Source organism: Sciurus carolinensis, chromosome 3 (assembly GCF_902686445.1).
Source record: "Sciurus carolinensis chromosome 3, mSciCar1.2, whole genome shotgun sequence".
NCBI classification, from domain to species: Eukaryota; Metazoa; Chordata; class Mammalia; order Rodentia; family Sciuridae; genus Sciurus; species Sciurus carolinensis.
In genome coordinates, this window is record NC_062215.1 from 20,318,357 (window position 1) to 20,344,425 (window position 26,069).

The 26,069-nt window shown below is 36.5% G+C and overlaps 1 protein-coding gene across 1 annotated transcript in view; it reads left to right on the plus strand.

Annotated features, from left to right (window-relative positions):
• Nucleotides 1-26,069, plus strand: part of LOC124979870 (signal transducer and activator of transcription 5B) — a 60,831-nt gene continuing 34,762 nt past the window's right edge. The window contains exon 1 of the mRNA XM_047544690.1: nucleotides 1-158. The gene's annotated coding sequence lies outside the window, so the exon portion shown is untranslated. The remainder of the gene's footprint in view (nucleotides 159-26,069) is intronic.

The window sequence follows — 26,069 nt, forward strand, 5'->3', positions numbered from 1 at the left end:
GCGGGAGGAGAGTCGGCGGCCGGAGCCGTCACCCCGGGCGGGGACCGAGCGCAGGCGACGACGCGCGGCGGCCCGGCCGAGGGAGGGAGCGAGCGGGCGGGCGAGCGAGAGAGAGCGTGGGGCCGGAGTAGCCGCTGGCGCCCGAGGGGCCGAGCGAGGTAGGAGCTGCAGGGCGAGCCCGGGGCCAAGGGAGCGAGGCCGGGGAGCAGGGCCGGGCGGGGCCCCCGATCTGGCCGCCAAAAAGCCCAGCAGGGCCGCTCCGCCGCCATCGCTCCCCGGCCGTGAGGCGGCCGCAGTGGCTGCTCGCTGGGTGAGGGGAGCCCTGGGGGACAGGCGGCCGCGGCCGGCTGCAGAGGGGCCGGGGCCGGCGTGGGGCGCGCGAGGGGCTCGTGCGGAGGCTGCGGCGGAGCGGAGGGTGTGCAGAGCAAAGGCTGCGTGCGCGCGGGTCTGAGTGGGTGTGTGAGGGACCCCTGCCGAACCCCCAGCAGCGAAGGGGGCTGCTGTCGGCCACCTCGCACCTTCCTGTTGAAATTCCGAAGAGTCCCTGCGCCGTCCTTGCTTGCTTTCCTCTCTTTTCTTTTTCCCCCCTTCAAAAGAGGTGCCTGCGATTCCCGGGGATGAGATGAGCCTGGGGGTGTCCGATGGGGTGGGGGACATTAGCAAAGCTTCAAGAAACAGCGCCTTTTAAGGAATCAAGACAACAAATACGAACATTTTGATAAGGCTGTGTGCTGCGGGATCCCACATCAGGACCACCAGGCCAGGGCAGTACGTGTGGAGGTGGGATGCGAGGTGTTCTTTTTTACTAGCCAGGGATCAAGAGCCATATCTACCCCGGTGTCCGGGGTAGATATGGAGAGTCGGAAGGGGAGTCGTCTTATCACGAAAACTGGTCTGAGGCTAAAGGAATCTGGCAAGATGGTCAGGGTGATCAAAGAGGAAAGAACTTGTATGGAGCAAGAGGCATTTGCAAACACTTGTAGCCAGCAGTGATGGAAAAGGCAAAGAAGAAAAACAAGTGCCAGCTTTTAGGAAGATGGGATTAATAAAAACCACAGGAATCCTAAAGGCAAAAAGAGATATCTATTTTTTTTCCCCCAAGTATCATGACCAGTTCTTGTTCTTTTCTCCTGCCATCCCACCATACCTGTATCAAGTAAATAGTGGCAAAAGTGGGTCATAGAATCTTAAAGCTGAGAGGGACCTCCACGATTATGCTACATACTTTTATTGTACAAATGGGGAAACTAAGGCCCAGATTAGTGGAGTAGCTGGCCTCCTCAATGCACAAGGCTGTTTGTTTAGTAGTTCGGAGACTGAAATTTGGGTCTGAGGACTCTCACATCTATTCTCTTCCCAAAGCTTAGAGAAGTTTATAGATCATTGCCTAAGTACAGTTCCATTCATTGTCTCCGGAATATGCTTGGGGAGTGCCCCTTGAAAGTGCTGGTGTGTCACCAAATAATATACTTGGGCCTATGTCATTTTTTCAGTCTTCAGGTATTTATCATCTTGTATCTTAGGTTTCCAAAGCCTTTGGATTGCCGCCTGGGCCATAATAAACTTTCAGCTGTTGAGTCTATGTTATCTCAAATAATTTTGTTATCATTCAATTAAGATAATAGAACTTCACGTCTTTTCTCAACATTCTACTATTCATTTGTTTATGTTTTGTTGTTTTATATTTATTATCTACAGTTTCTAGAAGAAGATGTATTTTATTTAGTATGCCTTTCATGTTTCTCTAATTTCATTTCGTAACACTGAACATTAGATCGGTTCTAATCATTACAAATGAGGGGAATTCAATTGATCTACTTTGTTTTATGGCTTGAGGTTTGATGTTGTTTTGGTACCGATCTCATGGAAGATCACATTTGTTAGAAATAATGGTGTTAAGTGGGAAAAGGGACTGCTGATTTTTAAGAAAAATTTACTATGCAGCAATTTGTGATGTTTAAAACAATAATTTTAAACAACACCTTTGGTCAGTTGTCATCTGGGAGATGATTTCCTCTGAAAGATGGAAATTGCAAGCACTAGGTTGAGGTATAGGGAAGGAATGGAGAGATTTTTTTTTTTTAAGCTACCATCAGGAAAAAAAAAAGTTTATCTATCACCAGCAGTTTGTTATTGCATAACTTAGAGCTAAACTCTACACAAAATCTTTGCTGTATACCCAACTGAATAAATTATCCCACCTTCCCACTAGTTCTCACTTTTTCAGTTTTCATATTTTTGCCAACAGGATATTAATATGGATTATATTAAGTGTAAGGTTGATGTTTCTTAAATGTGTACTTCATAATATATATGATAGTAGGGGAAAACGTGCTATCATTGTTTGGAGTATTACAACATAAATATTTTGGCCAACACTTCCTATCATGCTCTTGACTTCTCATTTCACCTCCATTTTCTTCCTCTTAAGTGATTTTGTTTTTATTTTATTTACATATGCAAAAACCACATCAAGACTAAAGATGTCACTTATTGCTTTTTTGGGTACTTATCTGAATTTTTCTCATATTGTTAGTATTCAAATAATTTGTGACTTGTATTAGGCTTATATTTATGAATGTGCTTTGTGTGGTTCCTTTGGCTTGTTATTATGTAGGTAGGTGAGACAGTTGGCCCTAATGTAAAAAGAAGAGGTTGTAGAGGCAAATGACTTGCTCAAGATTAAATGCAAGTTTAAGGTGGAATCAAAGGAAGCCTAATTGTTTTAGTGTCTTACTAGGCATGTATGTATATCATAAAGTTATTTACAGATCCATGGGCATTCTATCAATGATGCATTTTTCCCTTTGGAATAGAGTATAGATTATTACATTATTCCTACGAAAGAAAGGTAAGTCCCTTAAAAACCCATTTGTGTGTGTGTGTGTGTGTGTGTGTGTGTGTATGTGTTTGAGCATTTGAACATTGTTTTAAAGTTGTCTGGAGATCCTAGGTTACTGAGCTCAGATTATCCTTTTCCTATATAATAAAGTATGAAAATATTTTGAAACTTCTTAATGAAAATGATGTTTAAAAATTAGCTTTAACATATCACTGTTCCCAAATACGTGTAGTATTTAAATTTTTTTTTTTTTTAATCTAAGCTCTGAATAGAGCTGTTCTAAAATCAGAAGTATTTTTCCCCTACAAGGTTGTAAACACAACTGTTTTATGCTTATTTCTGGGAATAAGAAAGTCAAATTTAACAATCTAGTTTCCATTGATCAGACAGGGTTTTTTTTTGTTTTTGTTTTTTTGCGGTGTGAACCCAGGACTTCTCACATGTGAGGAAGCCCTGAGCTGCATTCCCAGCCCTTTTTATTTTATTTTGAGACAGTCGCACTGAGTTGCCTGGGCTGGCCTCCCTTGAACTTGCCATCTTCCCACCTCTACCTCCTGAATAACTGGGATTACAGGCCTGCAACCCAACACATGGCAATCAGACAGTTTTTGCACATTTAACTTTTAAGTATCACAGTGATAAGTTTTTAAATTATATTCACTCTTAATTATAGTGACTTTATTTGAAGGAAAATATTGACATTGGGTGTTTTATTAAGGATGAACCTTTACTACTTAAAAACCTAAGCCAGTTGAGAGAAAGTTTTACGTATCTAATTTTACGCACACTATTTTTACTGATCAAAAGAGGGGAGTAATTTACAGATGTTAGATTTTTAGTTAATTAAATGAGACCCTCACTTCTGGTGATTTTGGGCTTTTAGATGATGTTTTATTACTTTTGTTAGTTTTGGTCACACCCATGACTTCCTTGGAAGGTATCTTTGAGGTTTGGTTTCCTTTTTTTTTAAATGGTAATATTGGGGTGGGGGTGCTTCCTGTTTATATTTTCAAAATTAGGTCCACGTGTCAACCTTCATGTAGTGTCACATTTTTATTTTCAACATACAAAGAGAGACATCAGATAACATGTGGTTTGTCTTTGACCCATTGTTCTGCTTAGAGGACAGCGTCACTGGGCTAAGCCTGAATATCCAATTGGGAAGGCAAGAACTTGAATCTTTTCCCAACCCTCTTCAAGGTTTAGCAGCCTGGGGCTGAGGAGATAGCTCAGTTGGTAGAATGTTTGCCTCGCAAGCACTAAGACCCTGGGTTCAATCCCCAGTACCGCAAAAAAAAAAAAAAAAAAAAAGGTTTAGCAGCCTTGGGAGGGAATCTTAAAACAGTTAACAAAAAAAGGGACTCCTGCTCTGATTCCAAGTACCAGAAAATTGTATAACACTAAGAGAAGAAATATGCTATATGCTTGACTGTCAGAGCTCTAAGGAGTTGCCATAAGTTCGTGTGATATAGAAACTCGTTTATAAAGCAGTGACTAGCAGGTTTCCTACCTTACCTAAAAACCATACACAGTGTTAGGGAATAGTTAAATAAGAACAAGGATATGGTAGTAGAGCTCTGGAGGAATCACCCTCAGCCTTAAAACCCTTCTTTGACCCTCTGGAATAATTTTTAACTGGTGAGTGTGTGTGTGTGTGTGTGTGTGTTTGTATGATTAAACCCAAGGCCCTAAGTATGCTAGGCAAGTTCTCTACCAATGGACTATATCCCCAGCTTTGTAGGGTCACTTTTAATGTAAATATGAAAGAATGAGTTATGTGGAGCCACATAGTATTGTTTTCAGTGATTAATCGAGTTAACTAGTGTTAACTCACTTTATTCAAAGAAGAATAATAACCAAATAGACTTAATTGAATTGGCATTCAGATCTGTTTGCAGTTTTGGAGCATTTACTTCTGCATTTTCTTTTGGATCAGTCCTAAAAGCAATACTGCATTAGCATTGGGCACAGTTGTGTATAAGTAATTTGCAAGTGAAGTTAGTACTGGATCTGTCTCGACCTCCCATTCCCTTCTCTCCTGTAGTCAAGAAAGAGGAAGTTACAATTTGTCTTATACAGGATATTTTCTCCTTTGAGTTTATTCATACTAATTATACCTGTCTTCCCATATATCATACCATTAAGATGAAAAACAAATATATTGGTTGATGCAAAATGTTTATCTTTTTCTATCTGCTTTTGGAAGCTAGCTTGCAAAATCGACTGCAACACTCTCCATTTATTCTTTCATTACCTTTGGCACTCTGAATAACCCTTTTAAAAATTTTTGCACATTTTTATTATGAAGTGAAATAGCTCCATATTTTATGCACTGCTAGTTTTTTGAGGTGCTTGTACTGACTCATTTTTAAAATTATACTAAGATAGAGAGCATGGTTTGAGAGCAAGTAATGAGATTCTCAGAAAATATGAAAACTTTCCTTTCTGACTAGTTAGAGAAAGGTTGGGGAAGACAAGGGGAAATACATCAGTGAGCCAATCAATTATTGTTAGTTGTTGGGATTAATTTGGTGACTAATATTTTCATTGCCCATCAGGTTAGTAAATGTGAATTTGGCTTTACCCTGCAATGATAACAGGACAAACCCAAGTGTCTTCTAATACTGCTTGTTTTCCCCTTGTTAGGGGATTTCTTTGCATGTGGGAAATCAAGCCAAATTACCAGTAAAAGTCACATCCATGATTTGTATTAAAAAATAATACACTCTAGGCTACAGCACTACTTACTATGGGCTCATCTGGGTAGATATACTAATTATCTGTATAATAATTATTGTGCCTTCTTTCGAGAAGTGAATAGAAAATTAATTAAAAAGTACTCCAAATTATGCCCAAACCCAGAGTTCAAGAAAATGTACCAATGCCTTAAAGCATAAAAATAATAAAAATCATACCTAATTCTATTCACTTTGTGTGCCAAGCAGACACTGTTTTCAGCTCTTGTCATGTTTTATGGTCCTCAGAGGAGTGGGTATTATCCCCAGATGAAAATGAAGAAATGACCACAGAGAAATTAAGTAACTCGTCCAAGGTCACATTGCTGGGTCATGGCAGGGCTTGATCCAGATCCAGACAGAGCTGATTCCAAAGGCTGCATCTTTAACCACTGTGCTGCGAAGGCCAGTGGGCAATTCCATCTCAGTAATAAGACATTTGGTTTTCTTAAGGCTTATATTTCTTTATTTGTATTCCATAGGAGAAGAGCTATAAGCTGTCTCCTTGGCTTCTATTTATAAACAAAAGGATCATGTGTACCAGTTAATGTGACACATGCATCTATACCTGAACTCAAGTGTCCAGCTCATTTTCTTTACAACTTTATTTTGAAGGGCTATATCATTCTTTTCTTGTTTGATTGAAGTTCTTTTAGAGCTATTAATTATGACTTCTGAAATACAGAGATTTAGGAAATTTTACTTATCTGGGTTTATTTTTTAAGGCAGCTGAACAGATTGTTGTGTTTGGAGCTACACGAAGGCCATTAGAAATTAGTCTTAGAAACTTTTCTCTTTTTATATATGATGGTTATTTTCTCTCAGCAGGACTCTCCTTGGGAGTGAATTGTAAAGTTAGATTGTGGAGACAGAATTCACCACCCTAAAGTGTAGTGATTCCAACTGGGGAGATCAAGTCATGTACAAGAAAAACTTTAATTCCCTGTGCAGACAGCATGAACTTGTTCAAATAAACAGAGGATGTTAGCTTCCAGGATTGTCAAACTGTCACCTTTGACCAGGGTTGAATTTTCTTTGAATGTTGACAGAAGTTACAATGTCAGTGGAAAACTTTTAATGTGAGGTATCTATAACTCAGAATTTCCTTATGTTTGTGTCAGTGAGATCCTACAGCTAAAGCTGTTGTTTGTTCTTCTTCTTTTTCTTTTTTTGTTTTTTTTTTTTCCTTTTTTTTTTTTTTCTCTTGTCTGATGAGTTTTCAAAGCTTTCAGTGGGGGGTTTTCCAGTCTTTTAGGCCAGGGTAAATTAGAAAGTTTGTGAAAAACTATTTGTGTTGTCTAAAACACAAAGCCTATAGCTGATGACAAAACTGTTTTTGGAATAGTAGAATTTAAAAAATCCAACCTGAGCCAAAAATAGTTTAAATAACCTCTATTCACAAATGTCATTGTATCATGTAGGACAAGAAACTGTCAAGCACTTAACCTGTTTAAGTCCTAAATATTTTGGAATTTACCAACCTAGTAATAAAGCAAGTAAGATATTTATAGTTTTAAGTAGGCAAAATGTTCTCCCAGAAATAATGTTGATTTTGTTTTTGTTAAATGTGTCTAAAAATCTCATTTTTTAGGCTTGGGAAAAGTAGCAAACTAGAGATCTATAGAAACATAGTCCTTTACAAAATTAATGTTTTAGGACTTAGTTTCTGGTAGAAAGTGAGGAAGAATTATAGGGAGAATTGGACATTGTGGAGCCTCATCCCCAAAAGTGTGGAAAGCTTCACGCATAGGGATTTTATGCAAATAAGCCCTTCTTTTAAAAACTTTCTTGGTTGTTGTTTCAGTATGTCACTATACTTGGACACTCAAATGTAGTTATATTTTAAAGATGAGTTTACCTTGCTGATTGAGTTTAAATATGAAGTAAAAATACTAAGTTCATTGTAATGTAGAGAAAGACTGGCTTTCCTCCTTAACTGTTGAAGGTATCAAAACAAAATAGAAAACAGTTGGCTTCCTGAATGACATGGCTACAATTCACATGCTGAGTTGGTGATGAAGCATGATCCCTTAATTTTGCAATACCAGAGCAAAGCACATAATTTTAAAGGAATGGGTGCTTAAGTAAGATAACCTAGTACCGTAAACATGCATTATAAATTTTATTCTAAAAATGTGGCATCCTCAGAATTTATGTTTTTAAATTTACCAAAATGTGAAGAGGTCTGGTTTGAACTGAACTTATGTTCCAGTTATGTTGGTAAATTTGATTAGGACAAAAGGTTTTTGTTTGTTTGTTTTTTGGTACTGGGAATTGAACCCAGGACCTCCAGTATGCTAGGCAGTTGCTCTGTCACTGAGCTACATACAGCTCTATGAGTGAGCTACTGAAATAACTCATAAAAGAAAATATTGATGTATAAATACATAAATGTTAAAATAACAATGCCAAAATAACAAAACAAGAAAAATATTTTCATATTTGATACAGGGTTATGAGTTAATAATCTCAATATATATATTATTTATCTAAATAGTAAGAAAAAGATGGTTCCCACAGTAGGAAAAGGAACAAAAAGAGAAAAACAAATGACCAATAATTCTATAAAATGAAGTTCATCCACACTAGAATTCAAGAAATGCAAATAAAAATAGTGCCATAGATTTTTTTCAGTTTACATATTTACAAGACTAAAATACTGAAAAAAATAAAAACAGTGGTGTTTGGGAATGTGAGGCAGCTGGCACCTTTGTACTCATTGGTCAGAATGTAAATTGTTGTTGCTTCTTGGGAAGGCAGTTTGATATATATATTGACTGCCTTAAAATGTGCATACCCCCTTGGGCTGGGATTGTGACTCAGTGGTAGAGCACTTGCCTAGCATGTGTGAGGCACTGGGTTTGATTCTCAGCACCACATACAAATAAATAAAAAAAGATTTATCAAAAATTTATAAAAATATTTTTAAAAAATGAGCATACCGTTTGACCTAGCAGTTCCATTTAGATGAATTTCATCCTAGGACATAATCTGAAATATGTTTAGAGATTTGTATAAAAAGATGTTCCTCACAGTGTTCTTTAAAATAGCAGTAAATTGGAAATAACATTGATGTTCTGCATTAGAGGATTAATGAACAAAATTGTTCATTAACATCTGTGTATATTTATGCAATGGAATATTACTCAGCTATTTCAAATCATGTTATAAAACGGTGTTTAATGACCCATGTAAAGTTTACACTATATTACTAAATGAAAAATTAAATTACAAAACAATCACATACAATTTTGCTTTAAAAAAGAAGAGGCATTAAAAAAAAAAAAAAAAAAGAAGAGGCATTGAAAAAAATTCTAGGTTGTGGGATTCTAGGGGTGTGCATGTATGTTTTCTAGTATCTTCTCATTTTTCTATAGTAAACAGATAATAATGATCAGAGAATACTTTTGTAATCAGGGAAAAAAATGTTTTCCAAATGACTTATGTATTCATTGAATTTAGAATGTAAAACCTGCTTTTTTTCTTTTCTTCAGTTAGTGTTTCTTTTTTAGGAGTTTGTGATGTTTGTGTTAAATATTTATTATTGTGTGATGTTTTGTGACATCTTTTGATATAGTTGAAGAACTATATTAAAATCATTTTAATTGGGGCTGGGATTGTAGCTTAGTGGTAGAGCACTTGCCTAGCATGTGTGAAGCACTGGATTCAATCTTCAGCACCACATAAACAAACAAACAAATAACAAAAAGATATTGTGTTCATCTACAACTAAAGTTATTTAAGAAAATCATCTTGATTGTATTTCACATTTTCAGAGTTAAAAAAACTTGAACTTGAGGACTGAGTTATTGTCTATACTTGGTGGAATGTTCTATATTTTAATATAGAAGCCAAAGGAGAGTTATACTGTTTATAAAGATAATAAATAAATTATATTGTTTTATCTGTATATGTGCTCTGCTAAATTACCATTTATTTCATATTGATGATGCGTGTTTATGTTTATTCAACTTTTGGAAAAAATTGGTTTATTTTAGTTTCTCGCAACCCTGGACATTGTATTATTTCAATATATTTCTTGCATTTGCTCTTGTACTGCTTTCTCTTTCATGATGATACATATGAAAGCTACTAAGCTTATGGATTTCTTTTTCTTGTAATCCCATTAGTCATACCTAATGACTTCTCTAAGCCTTTATTGTAATGTTCACTTGGGAATTTCTAGTAAAGGAAACCTCTAGTGAAAGATAACTTTCTCTTGGGTATATGTCATTGTTAATTCCAGACACTTGTGTTCTGACTTAATTAAATTCACATCAGATAGTTATTTTGTAACTAGAGTTAGTGTTTAAAAGTATTTTAACATTTTAAGGAGTTGAAAGAAGAGAAATGAAAATAAATTGCAAGTTGAAGTTTTAGGAGAATTTTGGAGCAGAGCTGTTATCTTATTTGTAGAGCAAATAAAATTACAACCTTAAAAATATTTTTTAGCTGGTTGTGGTGGTACTTGCCTGGAATCCCAGCAATTTGTGAGGCTGAGGCAGGAGGATCCAAGTTCAAAGTCAGCTTCAGCAATTTAGCAAGACCCTATCTCAAAATTAAAAAAAAAAATATAAAAGGGCTAGGGTTGTAGCTCAGTGGTTAAGCACCCTGGATTTAATTCCCAATACTGAACAAGAACAAAAATTTATAAAAATTAATTAAAAGTCTGCTGTAAGTTTGGTTGTACCTTGTAATTTCGTATAATGGAATTTGCTACAATAGAATTTTTTTTTTTTTTTTTTTTTTTTTTTTTTTTTGCTATAATAGAATTTTTTAAAAGCCAATTTGGGGAATACTAAAACATAAAAGAAATCATATTGCTTTTTTATTTATTTATTTATTTTTGAAACAGGGACTGAACTCGGGCACTTGACCACTGAGCCACATCCCCAGCCCTATTTTGTATTTTGTTTAAAGACAGGGTCTCACTGAGTTACTTAGTGCCTCACTGTTGCTAAGGCTGACTTTGAACTGTAGATCCTCCTGCCTCACTGGGATTAGTAGGTGTGGACCACCTCACCTGGCTCTCTTTAGTGCTTTTAAAACCTAAATCCATAAGCAGTTAATTAAAATGCCTGAAAACTAATAAATATTCCTCTGTATTAGATAAATTTGTATATATTTATTTATGTGTATATATGTATGTGTTGCTCTGTATGCCTACATATATATATTCTTCCGTTGACTTTTTTATCCTTTTTTGTTTATTACTGCATCTCCTCTGCCTCCTGAAAAATGTGATAATCTCATTTAAATCAAAATTATGTTTTCCTTTGGTTTTAGTTGATTTATAATTATCTATTTTTCTCTGTAATCTGATTTATTGATAGGATACTATTGTGACCAGTTAAAATTTACTTTCTTCTCTTATGTGTCTGAAATTTTTCATTAAACAATGAGATAATTTAAAAATCATATAAATTTGGGTACTTGAACTTGGCATCATATATTTTATAATATGCCATCAGTAAATTATGGGACATATTTTAAATGTTAATATATAAAATGACTTATTGATTTATTCATTTGGATAGTTACCTGACTGTGTTTTAGTCTTTTTTTTTTTTTTTTTTTTTTTTTTTTTGTAGTACTGGGGATTGAACCCAGGGTCTTGAGCCTGCTAGGCTAGGGCTCTATCACTGAACTGCACCCCAGTGTTGTTCTAGTCTTTATCTGATTTTGAGAAGTTGAATATCATCAATATCATCATCATTGCTACAAAGATGAATCTTTTTCTAAGTCTGGAAATCTTAAAGTTTTCACCAATAAAAAAGCTCAAATGTATTTAAGATTCAAAAGACTTAAAAAATGTATTTCAGAAGTTAATGATATAATGTTTTTTTAAACTCTTTAGTTTGCTTTTTTATTTCGTAGCTGCTGAAAGGTCTTTTGGTATGTAATGTGTGTGTGTGTGTGTGTGTAAATACTTCCAAAGTGAGTAAAGAAATTTATTCCAAAACTTTGGTTAATTGTGTTAGCAGTTAAGGTAAGACTTAGTACTGTTTGTTGACTAGCGAGTGATTGGGCTGTACAGTCACATGTTTTTTAAGGCCAAGTTAGCCAACAACTTGACCCATTAAACTATATATTCCAGTGGTTGTTACCATTGGGGATTAGGGGATTTTTCGAGAGTCTAATGAAACTATTGACTGTCTTCCCAGTAAAATATGCATAGACAAAAATATTTGCATACACTTTAAGTGGTTCATGGACTCAGGTTAAGATGCCTAACATAAACAACTAGCTGTCCATTAACAAAGGTGATAAGGTAGAATATGGAGAAGAGATAATAAATAATCCAAATTTATGGTTAAAGCAAACCTCTAATCTGATCTTGTTATTTGAGGGCTCAGTAGGGATTTATTTCCCTGGGAAATTAATGAATATCAATGTCCTTCAACATTTTAAAGGTCTGTATTCCATTATATACCCTGCCATGCTTACAGTTGATTCATTAATAATTAATACATTATTCATATAATAACTAACAAATATTTAGGTTATTTCCAGCTTTTCACTTTTATAAACAACACTGGTAGACGCTCTCAGGTCACGTAGATCTTTTTCACCTTTACTAAACCTTCTCCTTACTGTAAGTTCTGAAGTGTAACTGCTGAGTCATTTGCATTAATAATGCTAAACTTTCTCCAAAAAAACTATCCCAGTCTCCCTGCGCACCCAAAAATGGTGCCTGAAGAATGTAATGGCCTTTTCCATGACTGAGTATTGATAACTTTTTTTTCCCCTTAGTATTAATAACCTTTTAATCTTTGCCAGTCTCTCTTATTTGTATTTCTTTGATTTCTAGCAAGGTTGGACATTGCTTTCATATGTGTATTGGTCATTTTGTTTCCTCTTTGTGATTTGCCTTTTTTACATCATTATCTTGTTTTTCTGTTCTAGGTGTTCGAGTTTTCCCAAAGCTCTTTTTGTCTCATAGGTTATAAGTAATTTTCCCACTTTTGCTTCTGGTGTTTAACTTGGGGTAATTTTTTTTTTTTTCCTGTACAAAATGTTAAATTTTTATGTAGTCTAGTTAAATAGTCTTTGCTGACATGCTTGGAAAAACCATCCCTACCCAAAGAATATAAAAATTTCTTTTGTATTTTCTTTTAGAATTATTTTGTGTTTCTGTTTTTTCTACTTCTATATAAGACGTGAGCTAGAAGTTTAGCATAATTTTTTCTAGTGTTGACCATAATTAATATTTATTGACACTGCATGCCAGGTGCTGAGCTAAGTATTTCATATATTAACAATTTTGACCTAAATCAATTCCAAATGACTTGCCAGTTTATACCCCCAAATCTACCACTTAGTACCATCTCCCTCTTTTCCCCGCTGATATGAAAATCCATTTTATCATATATCAAGTTCTTTTATGTTCACATCTGCTTCTTGTCCATAAATCAGTGTGGTTCTGAATACACTGTATTATTTTATTTGAATTGAGTTTTTTTAAGAGAGTAAGTCAAAGGTGAGAGTGTTTACATGGGTTTTCTATGAAATATGCTCTATTTTAGATTTTTAAAGAAACTCAAGGTGAATTTCACATTCATTGAACAGATGGCAGATACTCACCAGTTGCTCCATTAAAGAATCATTAGATTTAGTCTTCTTAAACATGACTTTCCATAGAGATTATGTAACAATAGTAATTTTAAAAAATAGTACTCTACACTTTCAACTCAAATAATATAATTTCATTCTGACATTTCAGTAACTATGGTAAGAACTACATAGAAGTTGCTTTCAGAGTTTTCTCCTAAGCAACACAGAGAAGGAAAATTAAATGTTTCTGTTAAGATGTGTATGAACTGAAAAACTATAAGCAGGAGTCGTGTAGGAATATGTAAATTTTTTGTTATAGTCCCTCACTGTCCAATACACATATAATGTGAGCCTCAAATGTAATTTGCTAGTAGCCTTTTTAAAAAGCAAAAGGAATCAGGTAAAAGCAATTTTAATAATCTATTTTATGTAACCCAAAATATAAAAAACATTATCATTTCAACACATAATATGAAAATTATTGATATTTTACTTTTCTTTTTTGTACAAAGTTTGAAATCTATATATTTTACACTTAAAAATATCTCAATTTAGATGCAAAATTTTCACCAGAAATGCATGAATTGTGTTCAGATTTCACAAAACTTTTAGTTGATCAAGTAGATTCATATGCTCAGTTTGTTCCCAATATACTTCAAGGTTTTCCCATAACTAGACTGTACTAGACTGGGCATGAATTTGTCTTGTTTTGTTGTGGGGTACTGGAGTACTAAGGGACTGAATCTGGGATTCATGCAGGCTAGGCAAGTGCTCACAACTGAGCTACATCCCTAGTCCAGAGCTTTTAAGTTTATATTTGTTATAAATTGTAACTTTGAGTTTTAAGTTTATATTTGTTAACTAAAATAAAATGTAATATTCAGTTCCTCAATTGCACTAGCTACTGCCCTAGTGGACAGTGCATTTGTAGCCTTTAAAAAAAAAAAAAAATCTCCTTTTATCTGAGGTTTTGCTTTCTGAGGTTTTATGTACAGTCATCCGTGGTTCAAAATCAATGAAAATTCCAGGAAAAAATAATTTATGTTTTAAATAATGCACTGCTCTGAGTACCCGGATGATATCTCATGTCATTGTGGTGTGTCCCACCTAATATATGAATCATCCCTTCAGCCAGCCTGTCCATGCTATACATGCCTGTAGTCACTTAATAGCCATCTTGGCTATCAAATCAACAATTGCAGTACTGCAGTGCTCATGTGTAAGCTACACTTAATGTTAGCCTAACACAATGTCATAATGCCTATGTCATTCACCGCACTTCATCTCATCCCACAGGCATTGTATGATTATAGTACAGTAAGCTGTTTTTTTTTTTTTTTTTTTTTTGGTACTGGGGATCGAACTCAGGGCCTTGCGCTTGAGAGACAAGCGCTCTACCAGCTGAGCTATCTCCCCAGCCCCAATAAGCTGTTTTGAGAGACTACATTCATATAACTTCAATAGCTGTGTATTATTATAATCATTCTATTTTACTATTAATTATTGTTGTCAGTCTCTTACTGCACCTATTTTATAAATTAGGAAAGGAAAAAACAGCATATATATTGTAGGGTTCATTACTGAGGTTTCAGCATCCACCAGGGGTCTTACATTGTGTTCCCTGAAGATAAGGAATGCTACTGTAAAATAAATTGTGAACCATCTCCTGCTTATATAACGTCTGGTTTACCAACAGCAAATATAAAAGGCTCTCTTGCCCCATGGGAATGGTGGCCACTGCCACTAAGAGAGAAAAGGCTACTTTTACCTGAAAAAGGCCGTATCCTTAAAGCTGGACCTTCACCCCCAAACACACGCAGACATCCACAGATGCACTCTTTTGTTTGGAAACTGCTGTCCCATTGCAAGGTTAAAGCATTATGTGGAAAATTCTCCCAAGTCCTGCTATCAGGAGCCTTGCTCTGCAGAAGTGGCAGGAGAGTGGGGAAAGGATGCGTAGAAAAAGTATTCTTTGGTTTTACCTGGTTTCCCTGGCTACAAATTCTAGTACTTTTTCTTCAGGAACAAAACTGTAAAGGGCAATTAGGTTTTTCAGGATTGCAACTCAACCGAGATTCATCCCCCTAAGAATTTTTCACATCTTTTTTTTTTTTTTTCTGTTACATTTTTTTAAATTTATTTTTATTGTAAACAAATGGGATACATGTTGTTTCTGTTTGTACGTGGAGTAACAGCATACCATTTGCGTAATCATACATTTACATAGGGTAATGATGTTTGATTCATTCTGTTATTCCCCCCCCACCCCTCCCACCCCTCTTTTTCACATCTTTATTATGTTTTTTCTATTTCTTTTTTGGCACTGGGGATTGAACCCAGGGATGCTTCACTACTGAGCTACATCTCCAGCCTTTTTAAATTTGAGACAGGGTCTCTAAGTTGTTGAGGCTGGTCTTGAACTTGTGATCCTCCTGCCTCGCTGGGATTACAGGCGTGCACCACCACACCCAACTATAATGTTATTTCTATGGGAAAATGATCTGTGTTCTAAACAACATATGTACAAATGAATTTTGGAATATGGTTACATTTGTAAGGCAGAAGAAGAGACTGGGGTTTGCCTGATGTTTTTATTACAGAAAGGTACAAGGACTTGAATATTGAACCCGAGGCATCAACCTAATTGTCTTTTGTTGCAGACATGACCTTGCTTGCACTCTGGGACTAAAATAACCCATCCTGTTTCAGGTGTACCTCAACTATTAAATCATTTTGTGTGTGTGTACTGGGGATTTAACCCAGGGGCACTCTATCCCCGGGCTATGTCCCCACCCCTTTTTATTTTTAATTTGACACTGGGTCTCACTAAGCTGCTCCAGCTGCCTCCGCTGGCCCCAAACTTGCAGTCCTGCCTCAGCCTCCCAAAGTAGCTGGGATTATAGGTGTGCACTACCATACCCGGTTCACATCACGTGTAGGCAGGGTTTGTTGTTATTTTTGTTTTGTTTTAGGATGTGTATGTCTGTGTTGTTTTACTGTTTTTGAAACTGAGTTTGCCTAGAAAAGAATCATATTTACTATTTGGTCTTAGCTACTCTTTGTCTTTATGGGATACATAAAGTTGTTGCTTGAAATTTGAGATCTAGTTATAGAAAAAACTTTTTGTTTTGAAAGAGATTTCCCCCCAGCCAGGTATGATGGTGCACACCTGTAATCCCAACTACTCAGGAGGTTGAGGCAGGAGGATGGCAGGTTTGAAGACAGCCTGGGCAATTTAGTGAGACCCTATCTCAAAACAAAAAATAATAATAAAAAGGATTGGGAATGTAATTCAATGGTAGATACCTCCTAGGTTCAGTTCCCGCGCGCGCGCGCGCGCACACACACACATACACACACAGAGGAAGAACGATGCCCCTCCACCATGTTCCTTTAACCTTAGGAGACACTTAAGGGAGGAGGGTAATTTTTAGTTCTCTATAGATGGGGTGATAGGGTTCTTCCTAAACTGCCAGGTTGCAAGATGGCTGCCAACTTCAAAGTGTGGGAGACAGAACAGAGCTCCGGCAGGCCCACCTGTAGAGAGATTTGGGAATCTGGGTTACACCCAAACTCTATTCCCCTCCCATTCTTCAGACCTACTTCTTACTTAGTTTATCTTAATGGTCTTTTTAGATACCTCTGAAAGAACTTTTGAGGAAATGGATAGAGCTTCTGTGTTGCTTTGATTATTGCCTCACATCTAAACCAAATCAGTTGGTCTTTAAAATATTAAATAAAATACAGGGTAACTTTTACTCCATGTGTTTTAGGGACCCCTTTATTTTAGTATGGTGCCAAAAGTAGATTCATTGTAACATTTAAAACATTCTGTTATAATTTATTAAGTATAAATTATCCCTCCATAAAATTGAGTGATGATTTCAGTAAAGGGGAAAAAATTCCTTTCTTTGAAATATAACAGCCTATTTTAGAATATTTAAAAATCTTCCTTTCCTTTTTTTTTTTTTTTTTTTTTTTTTTTTTGCTATTCTAGTTTTTAAACCCAGGGTCTTGTGCATATTAAGCAAGACACATCCCCAACCCTAAAACATTTAAGAATGCATGTATAAATCAGCTCCAAAGGAACTGATTCTTTTGCTTTAAAATTTGTTATATTGATTCCATGAATGTGTATTGTTTTAAATTGAGAAATGGGTGGTCATTTTCAAGTATTTAAAAATATTTTTGTTATACCCGAATTTTCACTGTGATGGCATTTGTTTGCGTGGGTAGCATTTGACCTATTGTTTTATTCTGTAGGAAAGAGAAGAAACTAACCCTTCCTTGCTAGCTGCCTACCGTTTTGTGCTGCTGTTTGTGGGTAGACCCTTCAATCCTATTGTGAATTTTTTACCTTCATGCTCTACAAATCTTTAGATGTGCCTTGTGGAGATTGAATCTGCAGATCATCTTTGAAAGATAAAGGATTTGATTTGATTGTGACAAGCTTGAAACTTATCCTGTAAATAAAACTGTTCTGGAAAAAAAGCTGGAGTAATTCCACTCTGTGGCATCTTTGATTGAACCTGATTTGTTCTGCCTATACCATAGCTCCATAAGGATGATCAGCTTTCACCAGGGACAAACAGATGTCCTGATTTTATCGGAAATTGCTTTCATATCACCAAGGCTTCACAAAAGCCAGTAATCTCTCTGTTAATCTGATGTTGTTGAGATACTTTCAAAACTTTTTTCAGATATTGGTTTGAGAGCACAGACTTTGTTGTTTGTGTATAAGATTTTAGTCAACGGTATCCTTTTTCCTCTAAAAGAGAAGAAAATTAAAAATAAAAAACAAGGAAGTATTATTACTTATTTAAACTTCAAAGTATTTAATATTAGATATCAAAATCAAAGTTTCATAAAGGTATGTCTGCTTTGTTCACTGCTGTATCCTCAGTACCTAGAACAAAGCCTGGCATGTAATAGGTGCTCAATGAGTAGTGATTAAATAAGCACTAACTTTTCTATGAGATGGCTTATACAATTACAGTTGTTGATGGCAGGCAGATGCTCAATCTCTGATAACATGCATTGGTTGATGTGAAGATATCTTTATTTCATCTATTCCTCTTTAATCTCAATATAGTGTGTATATTCTAGAGAGCTTCGATTCTTTGAAGGACTGAATGTGTGCCCTTTACTGTGCAAGAAGGGAAGAGGGAAAAACCTATAGGTCTTTGTTTCCTTTGGATTTCTGAGTTAAAGATGGAAGGAATGTGAGTTTATTAAATAGAAACACTCTTCCCCCACTCTTAAAATTATGGAGATGCAAATAACAATGTATCATTTTAACTTTTTTTTTTTTTGGCTGTGCTACGTATTAAACCCAGGGCCTTATGCATACTTGGCAATCACTACCCTGAGCTACATCCCCAGCCCCATTTTAAACCACTTTTTGGTGTACACTTCAGTGGTACTAAGTATGCACGCTGTTGTGTAACCATCAGTATCGTCCATCTCTAGAACTTTCTCATCATCCAAAACTAAAACTCTGTATTCATTAAACAGTAATTCTCTATTTGCCCCTCCTCCTTCCCCTAGCAACCACCATTCTACTTTCTGTTTCCATGAGTGTGACTACATTATGTACCCCGTGTAAGTGGAGTCATATAGCATTTGCCCCTTTGTGTTTGGCTTATTCTTTTTTTTTAACATGACCTTTTTCATGGAGATCTGACCGTTTTTCTTTCCCCTGATTATTTAGTTTTTGTTCTGTACCTAGACCAGGCCAGTGATGCATACACAATAACTGTTCAAAGACAAGTTAATTCAGTAGTTCATTGCATACCACTAGGGGGTTATTAAACCTTTGAAAATGTGATTCCTAATCTGTATGTATGTAGGCTTATCTCTCCAAGTCTTGCTGATAGGCCTGCACTGACAGTAATATCAGAGATTAGTCTTTCTCCATGTTTCATAAAACAAATTGTTCTCCTTCTTATAACTTGATTATGAACTGGAAAATTACTAGTACATTGTTGTAATTGTTTATACAGATATTTAGACATACTCTACATAGGGGACCTCAGCAACAGGAGAGGCTTTAATTGCAGCTGCATTAAGAAATTATATGCAGCCTGACATGGTGCACCCTTGTACTCCCAGTGATTTGGGAGGTTGAGGCAGGAGAATCACAAGTTTGAGGCCAGCCTCTGCAATTTAGCAAGACCCTGTCTCAAAATAAAAAATTAAAAAGGACTGGGGGAGCTCAGGTTGTGGCACAGTGGTAGAGCACTTGCCTAGCATGTGTGAGGCACTGGGTTTGATTCTCAGCACCACATATAAATAAATGAATTTAAAAAATTAAGGCCTATCAACATCTAAAAATATTTTTTTAAAAAAGGACTGGGGATGTAACTCAGTGGTAAAGCACCCTTGAATTCAATCAGTAAAAAAAGGTTATATGCATATAGTTTCCTTTTCTTTTTTTTCCAATTCCCATCACTTCTTCCTCCCTCCCTGCCTTCCTCCCTGTTTCCCTCCCCATCCTTTTCCTTCTTTCCTTCCTTCTCTTTTTCATTCTCACTTTTCTAAGTTGTTGGTACAATCACAACCTGACCCTGTGGATTCAAGTATAAGTAACATGGTCATAGCTCTCTAGGAGTCCACCTTGAAGGAGAGAGAAAAAGAGAACTAAAACTAAGGCAGACATATTTATAGTTATTGTTTAAAAGGACAGAAACCGCCTGGCATGATGATACACATCTTTAATCCCAGCGACTCAGGAGGTTGAGGCAGGAGGATTGAAAGTTCAAGGCCAGCCTCAGCAATTTAGTGAGACCTTGTCTCAAAATAAAAAATGAAAAAGACTGGGGATGTAGCTCAGTGGCAGAGCACCTCTGGGTTCAATCCCTAGTACCAAAAACAAAAAACAAAACTAGCTTGTTAAAAGATAAATGTACTGCTCTGATTGGTAGATATAGAGGGAAGGAGAGCCTCGGAGAGCAATTCGAAAAGTGATCTGTGAAACTCAACTTTCAAATAGGATCTTGGGTTATGAACTCTCAGAACACTGAACTCAGAGCTAGTGAAGTGACTTTCCACCATTGTGTCCCCTCCTCATTTACGTCAGGGCAGATCACTTTTGTTTTCTTTGACTCCATTTTTTCAGCCTGTAAAACAAAAGGTCAACAATTAGATTTAGAACTATCAGCATTTGTGCAGAAGCCTTTAGAATATGAAAAATATTTTTTAAATGTGTTGATAATATCTACAAATGCAGGTGTTAATATGCCAGGGACAGAAGTCTTGAAAATAAAAAAATTATCCAAAACCAAAGACTTGCTCCTGCTGGGAAGATAGAAATGGTGATGAAATTCAGTAACATCAGTATCTTCGTATTTTTTCCATAACTTTCTGGATTTTAGAATCTTCCAGTCCTTCCTGTTTAAATAGGAGTAGATATAAATTGCCATTATTGCCCTGCCCCCACTCCTCCAAATTTAGATTGCCCATATTTATGAAGTTTACTAGTCACAAATAGAACCCTGCATTTCCTATTCCTTGTCATAGGGTCCTCTTTCAGCTCAATATGCTTTTATTGGCACTTGCTTTGGTTTTCTTTACAACAGCAGCTGCTAATTAGTGACAGCTTTTGAGCAAGCAGCTTGTCATTTTTGGCAGGGATAGGGGACATCCATAGCAAGTCAAGACAGTATTTTCATTTGCTAAATTTACTTTGCTACATGGAAATACAACTTGAATAAAAAATAGTCTGTAGTCATAGGTGGCTGTACTTTTTTGAAATATGTTGAGTTGGCATTCTGTCCCAGAGTTTAAGAACTCTTGGGAGATAAAAATAATAATAAAATAGGTTCAGTGTCTGTCATACCAATGTCATTTAGTCCGGAGTCATCCTTCTAACATTAATCTACATTTGGATGTAGAACCTCATCATTTTGTTTGGGCACAATAATAAATCTTTCTTGATGGTATTTAGCGATATACATGGTAACTGAAGGAGTGAATTGTTGATAAATGTTGTGCTTCCATTTATATTCAACTTTTTCTTGAGACATAATTAAAAGAAACTAGTTTGCATGGAGAAGGAGCTTTCTTTGGAATTTCAACTCATATTAGACTCATCATATTTCATGTGATTCTCTCTTTGAAATTGCTGCAATGAGGTGTTAGCTCTCTTTTACAAATTTGTCATGATGTTTGTGGATGGTACAACGTGCGATTATATTTACCTTGATTAGCACCAATGATGAGTCAAAACCTCCGTCACAATTTCTATAAAGTGTGATTCACTCCCATTATTCCTGTAATAAGGATTCAAGTTAATGATTTCCAACGTCAAAAATAACACACAGAAGGAAATAACTGACCTGCCATCCATTTCCCTCAATTTAGGTTTGGGTTTTTTGTTTTTTTTTTTTTTAACCTGGAGGTCTACCAAGGTTGTATAACACAATTACTGAATACCTACCATGTACTAAGTCCTGGGTTAAGGAAATCAGAATGAGACATACATGGTTCTTACCCTGAGATAGCTTACAGTCTATTAGTTGAGCAATAGATAACTCAAAATTTCTGTGGCTCTCAAGCCCAAATTGTGAGGTACATTCTAGATCTAGAGAAGCAAAGCATTCCGTCTTTTAAAAATAGGATGATCAAAATGATAAAAGGCATTGGATACAAGTATTGCAGTAATTTTATTTCTAGCTAAATGAGTTAAAGATTGTACAAGGCACCTTTCTTAGGAAAGTAGAATTATCAGATGTCCTTGACCCAGATTTCCCCTTGACGTGTTACACACACTGTTAAATTCAGAAGTTGTCTTCCATATCAGAGTATCTACTTCTTTGTAGCAGGGCTTGGTGAACCCAGGGGATCTCCTAGCATTCAATTAACCTTTGGTGTACACTGAGCATAGTAACAGTAATTTCTACACTTTTCATATTAACATTTATTATCGCAGTAATTTATAACTGGTCTGCAACTTCATGCGTACATCAGTATTAGGTAAGTTGATATTGAATTATTAGTATAATGTGAATAGGAATTCATATTACAATTGACTTCAATATCCTTTACTATCATCCTACCCACTGAATATTTCACAGGTTGTTTTCTCATTTGTATCAATAATATTGTCCCTTTATGAAAAACGTTTTCTGCCATTAGAAAACTGTAGTTTAGGATGATCCATGACAAATAGTGGTGATATATAATAATGTAACTAATGAGAACCCAATAAGGAATTTGGGGACAAATGTAACATATGTAACATCTGTGCCTTTTATGGGAAATGTCACATTGCTCATTCTGACCACAAGTGGTCAGGATCTAGGTTTTGGCTTTATTGGAAAGTTACCCACCTCCAGGACAGTTCTCGTTATTCTCCTCCCACTCCCTTTTACAATCTAAAGCTTTTAGCTAATTTCTGACTGATTTAGGAGAATGAAGGTGAACCACCAAACCCTACTATGGCTTCCTTTGGTTGTGTTTGAAGGACTGTCATCTTGATCCTCTCAGACTCTTAGGGAAGAGAGTCTCATTTAAAGCTCTTTTGGGGATTATCGAATAGCTTTTTGTATCTATCAGAGAGTTGCATTTTGTAACAATACACATTGTGGTTTTTATCATAGAGCAGTCTTCAGCCACAGGTATCATTGTATTTCATATGTATACATACATATATATATGTATTTTGTTGTTGTGTTGTTGCTGGGGAGAGTACCACTGGATTGAACTCAGGAGCACTCAGCCACAGAGCCACATCCCCAGCCCTATTTTGTATTTTATTTAGAGACAGGGTCTCACTGAGTTGCTTAGCATCTTGCTTTTGCTGAGGCTGACTTTGAACTCGAGATCCTCCTGCCTCAGCCTCCCGAGCTGCTGGGATTACAGGCCTACGCCACCGCACCTGCTGTATTATATTTAAATAAATAAAGCTGCATGACTGAGAGTGTAGGAGCTCTAGAGGAACCTTCCTGATGTGAATTCCAGCTCCTTCACTTCCTTGCTATGGGACTCTGGAGAGATTTCTTAACTCTTAAGTCTGTCTTCTCATTTATAGCATAAGGGAAATATTAGAACTATCCTGTAGGTTCCTTGTGAGGCTTGGATTAGGATGCTTATGAAGTGCCCACAACAGTGCATGTGGCAAGAGCTCCTTGAATCTTTGAATCACTACTGTTACTACTACTGCCTGCTTCTCTTTCCCCATGCTAATTCCTTTGCTGCTGTTTAAGGTCTGGCAATTGAGCATAGAAAAGGCTTGGAAATTAAGTAGTTTGATTTGTGTCCAACATGAAACGAACAGTGTGTATTGTAATTTAGCCAATTAACAAACTCAAGAGTTTTTCCTTGAACCCTGAACTGTTTTCATTTCAAACTAGGTGTTCTCAGACAGGGGTTAAATAGTCATCACCATCAAAGCCCAGACTCTTGAGAACAAGAGCTCATCTTACAGAAAGTCTGGTGTCTCTGTTGCCACCACAACCTGAAAGTGACGAGTTAGAAACCACACACAGAGCCCTATGGCACGCTGTGGGAGCACTTCGGAGGGACCCATCACATTTTCTTGCAAGCTACACGTAGATGGTTGAGGCAGGAACCAATCTGGTTAAGAAAACTTTTAAAAACATTTTTTTTCCTTCTCTCTTACTTTTATACTCTGAAGAATCTAGTTTTGCTCCGTCTAGAAAGACTGCACGCATAGTCTTTCCCGTAGTTTGGTGCTCTCTTAAAGAAGTCTATTCAAGAATACAGCGTTGTTTCTTTGGGGGTAGGGATGAAGTTTTCAGTATTATTCATCATCATTAGGGGTTACTATCTAAAGATTTAAAATCCTATTTTTTGTTCCCCTAACCTTTATTATGGCACAGGAGAATGAAGCCGGGGATGCCATGCCTCTTAGCTACACCCCCAATTCTTATTTATTTTAATTTCGAGGCAGGGTCTTGCCAAGTTGTCGAGAGTCTCACTAAGTTGCTGAGGCTGGTCTCAAACTTGCAATCCTTCTGCCTCAGGGATTATAGGCATGCCTCTTTCCTTTCGATGATTAGTTTACAGTCTTTTCTCCATGTCTAAGCTAAGAAACTATATATTCACTGTCTGTGTGCTTTTGTGGTTGTCAGCATCGAACCCTGCCAGTGTCCTAGCATGTTGGACCACAATTTTGACTCTTGTTTGAGAAAAGCTAAAAATTTATTTTTATGTCAATCAACTGGAGACCTTATATGTTATTACATTTATTATTGCCAAAATGCCATCTTATTTTAGATGGAGACTTCTGGAGCATTAATATAAAATCTAGGATGGTTCCCATCCTGTCCTTTTCCTCTTGTTTAATCTCACCTTAAACCTGACAGTTCTCACCAGTTCACAGTTCCACTGCTGTCTGAAAAGTGTAGCTCAGTGTGATCTTACCACCTTTTAGATTGAGGCAAGTGAGACACTTAGATTGCATAGATTCTGAGTCTCACATTGGCTTTGTTTTTCTTTGGAGCTTTACTGGAAACCAAATGCTGTTGCGTACTAGCTGCAGAAGCAGGAGGGGAAGTTGGCAAGAATTTACTGCTTTCTGTTTGGTCTGTCTGAGGCAGCTGACCTTTTGGAAGGAAATAGCTGCTCTTTGCTTCTTCCTGTAACAGTGCAGCCTGTGAAAGAACACACACAGAGAAGTGTTCTGCTGTTATCCCAACATTACGCTGCTAGTTAAGAGGCGGGAGCCTTGTGGCACATCTGTTGTGTGCTGTAGAAACATGCACTCAAGTTCACAGTGCCAAGGTGTGTGTGGAGGTGTAGCAAGAGAAAAACCTGTTTCCAGGAAAAGTGGTTCGTTTTAGCAAAAGTATTTTATTGTAAAGTCCAGTGTTAATGCTGTAGTAAATGTCGTTAATTACTTGTGTACAATTTTAATTCATCCTAACATTAAATGTCCTCATAACAGCATTGCTTCTTGTACCTGGAAAATCTTTTTCCTGACAGAACTTTTTGGTTTTCTAGGACATGAGCTCTTATTCAAGTGCCATTTCTTCTCAGAATTAGAATTAGCTTCTTAACCCACTTTACAAGTCATCGTTGGAGTCACCTTTTTTTGCAGGGTTTGTTTTACCTAAATATTGATGGTATTATACCACACACATTGACATGATCTTCAGAAAACTCTAGTCTGACTTTGCAAATTGAATAGCACTCAGGAGACAAAGAAACCAACTGATGTGGCATTTCTCTTTTAAAGGAGGAGATTTTAGTCTTCTAGTATTTTAACCAAAACATACTAGCTTCATTTTTTTAAAATTTTTTGTTATTTGAAAGGACTTATATATTCCTTACATATTGACTTCAAGCAAAAATGAAGTCCAGGATAATTCACAGTAAATGCAAGACTACAACTACCTGATAAAAGTGACAGAATGCCACATTCTTCTGCCTATAACTTGGGCTCAGTGGATAGGTATGCTTTTCCAATGTAGTACTGGTGTCTTTTCTAGATTTATTGTTGATGGCACAGATTGTTAGGTGATGATCAGTACTGAAGTACATAAAAAATGTAGAGAATAATAAAGGGAGGATCACCCAGGACTTCCTTAGCAAACTCACCCTGTAGTGTTCATGGAAGCTGGTCAGATCTGTCCAACATCCCTGCTTAGGTCTTTGGTATCAGTTCTTGGCACAAAATGAGTATTAATTCTTTTTTATTTTTAGTTGTTCATGGACCTTTATTTTTATTTATTTATATATGGCGCTGAGACTCAAACCCAGTGCCTCACACATGCTAGGTAAGTGCTCTACCACTGAGCCACAACCCCAGCCCAATGAATTCTATATTTCAGGTTTTACGCTTTATTTGTCTGTTTGTTTGTTATTGGTGTGGTGCTGGGGATTGAACCCAGGACTTTGCACATGCTAAGCACACATCTACCACAGAGCTACATTCCCAGCCCTCAAATTTTAAACAAAATTTAATAAATCAAAGA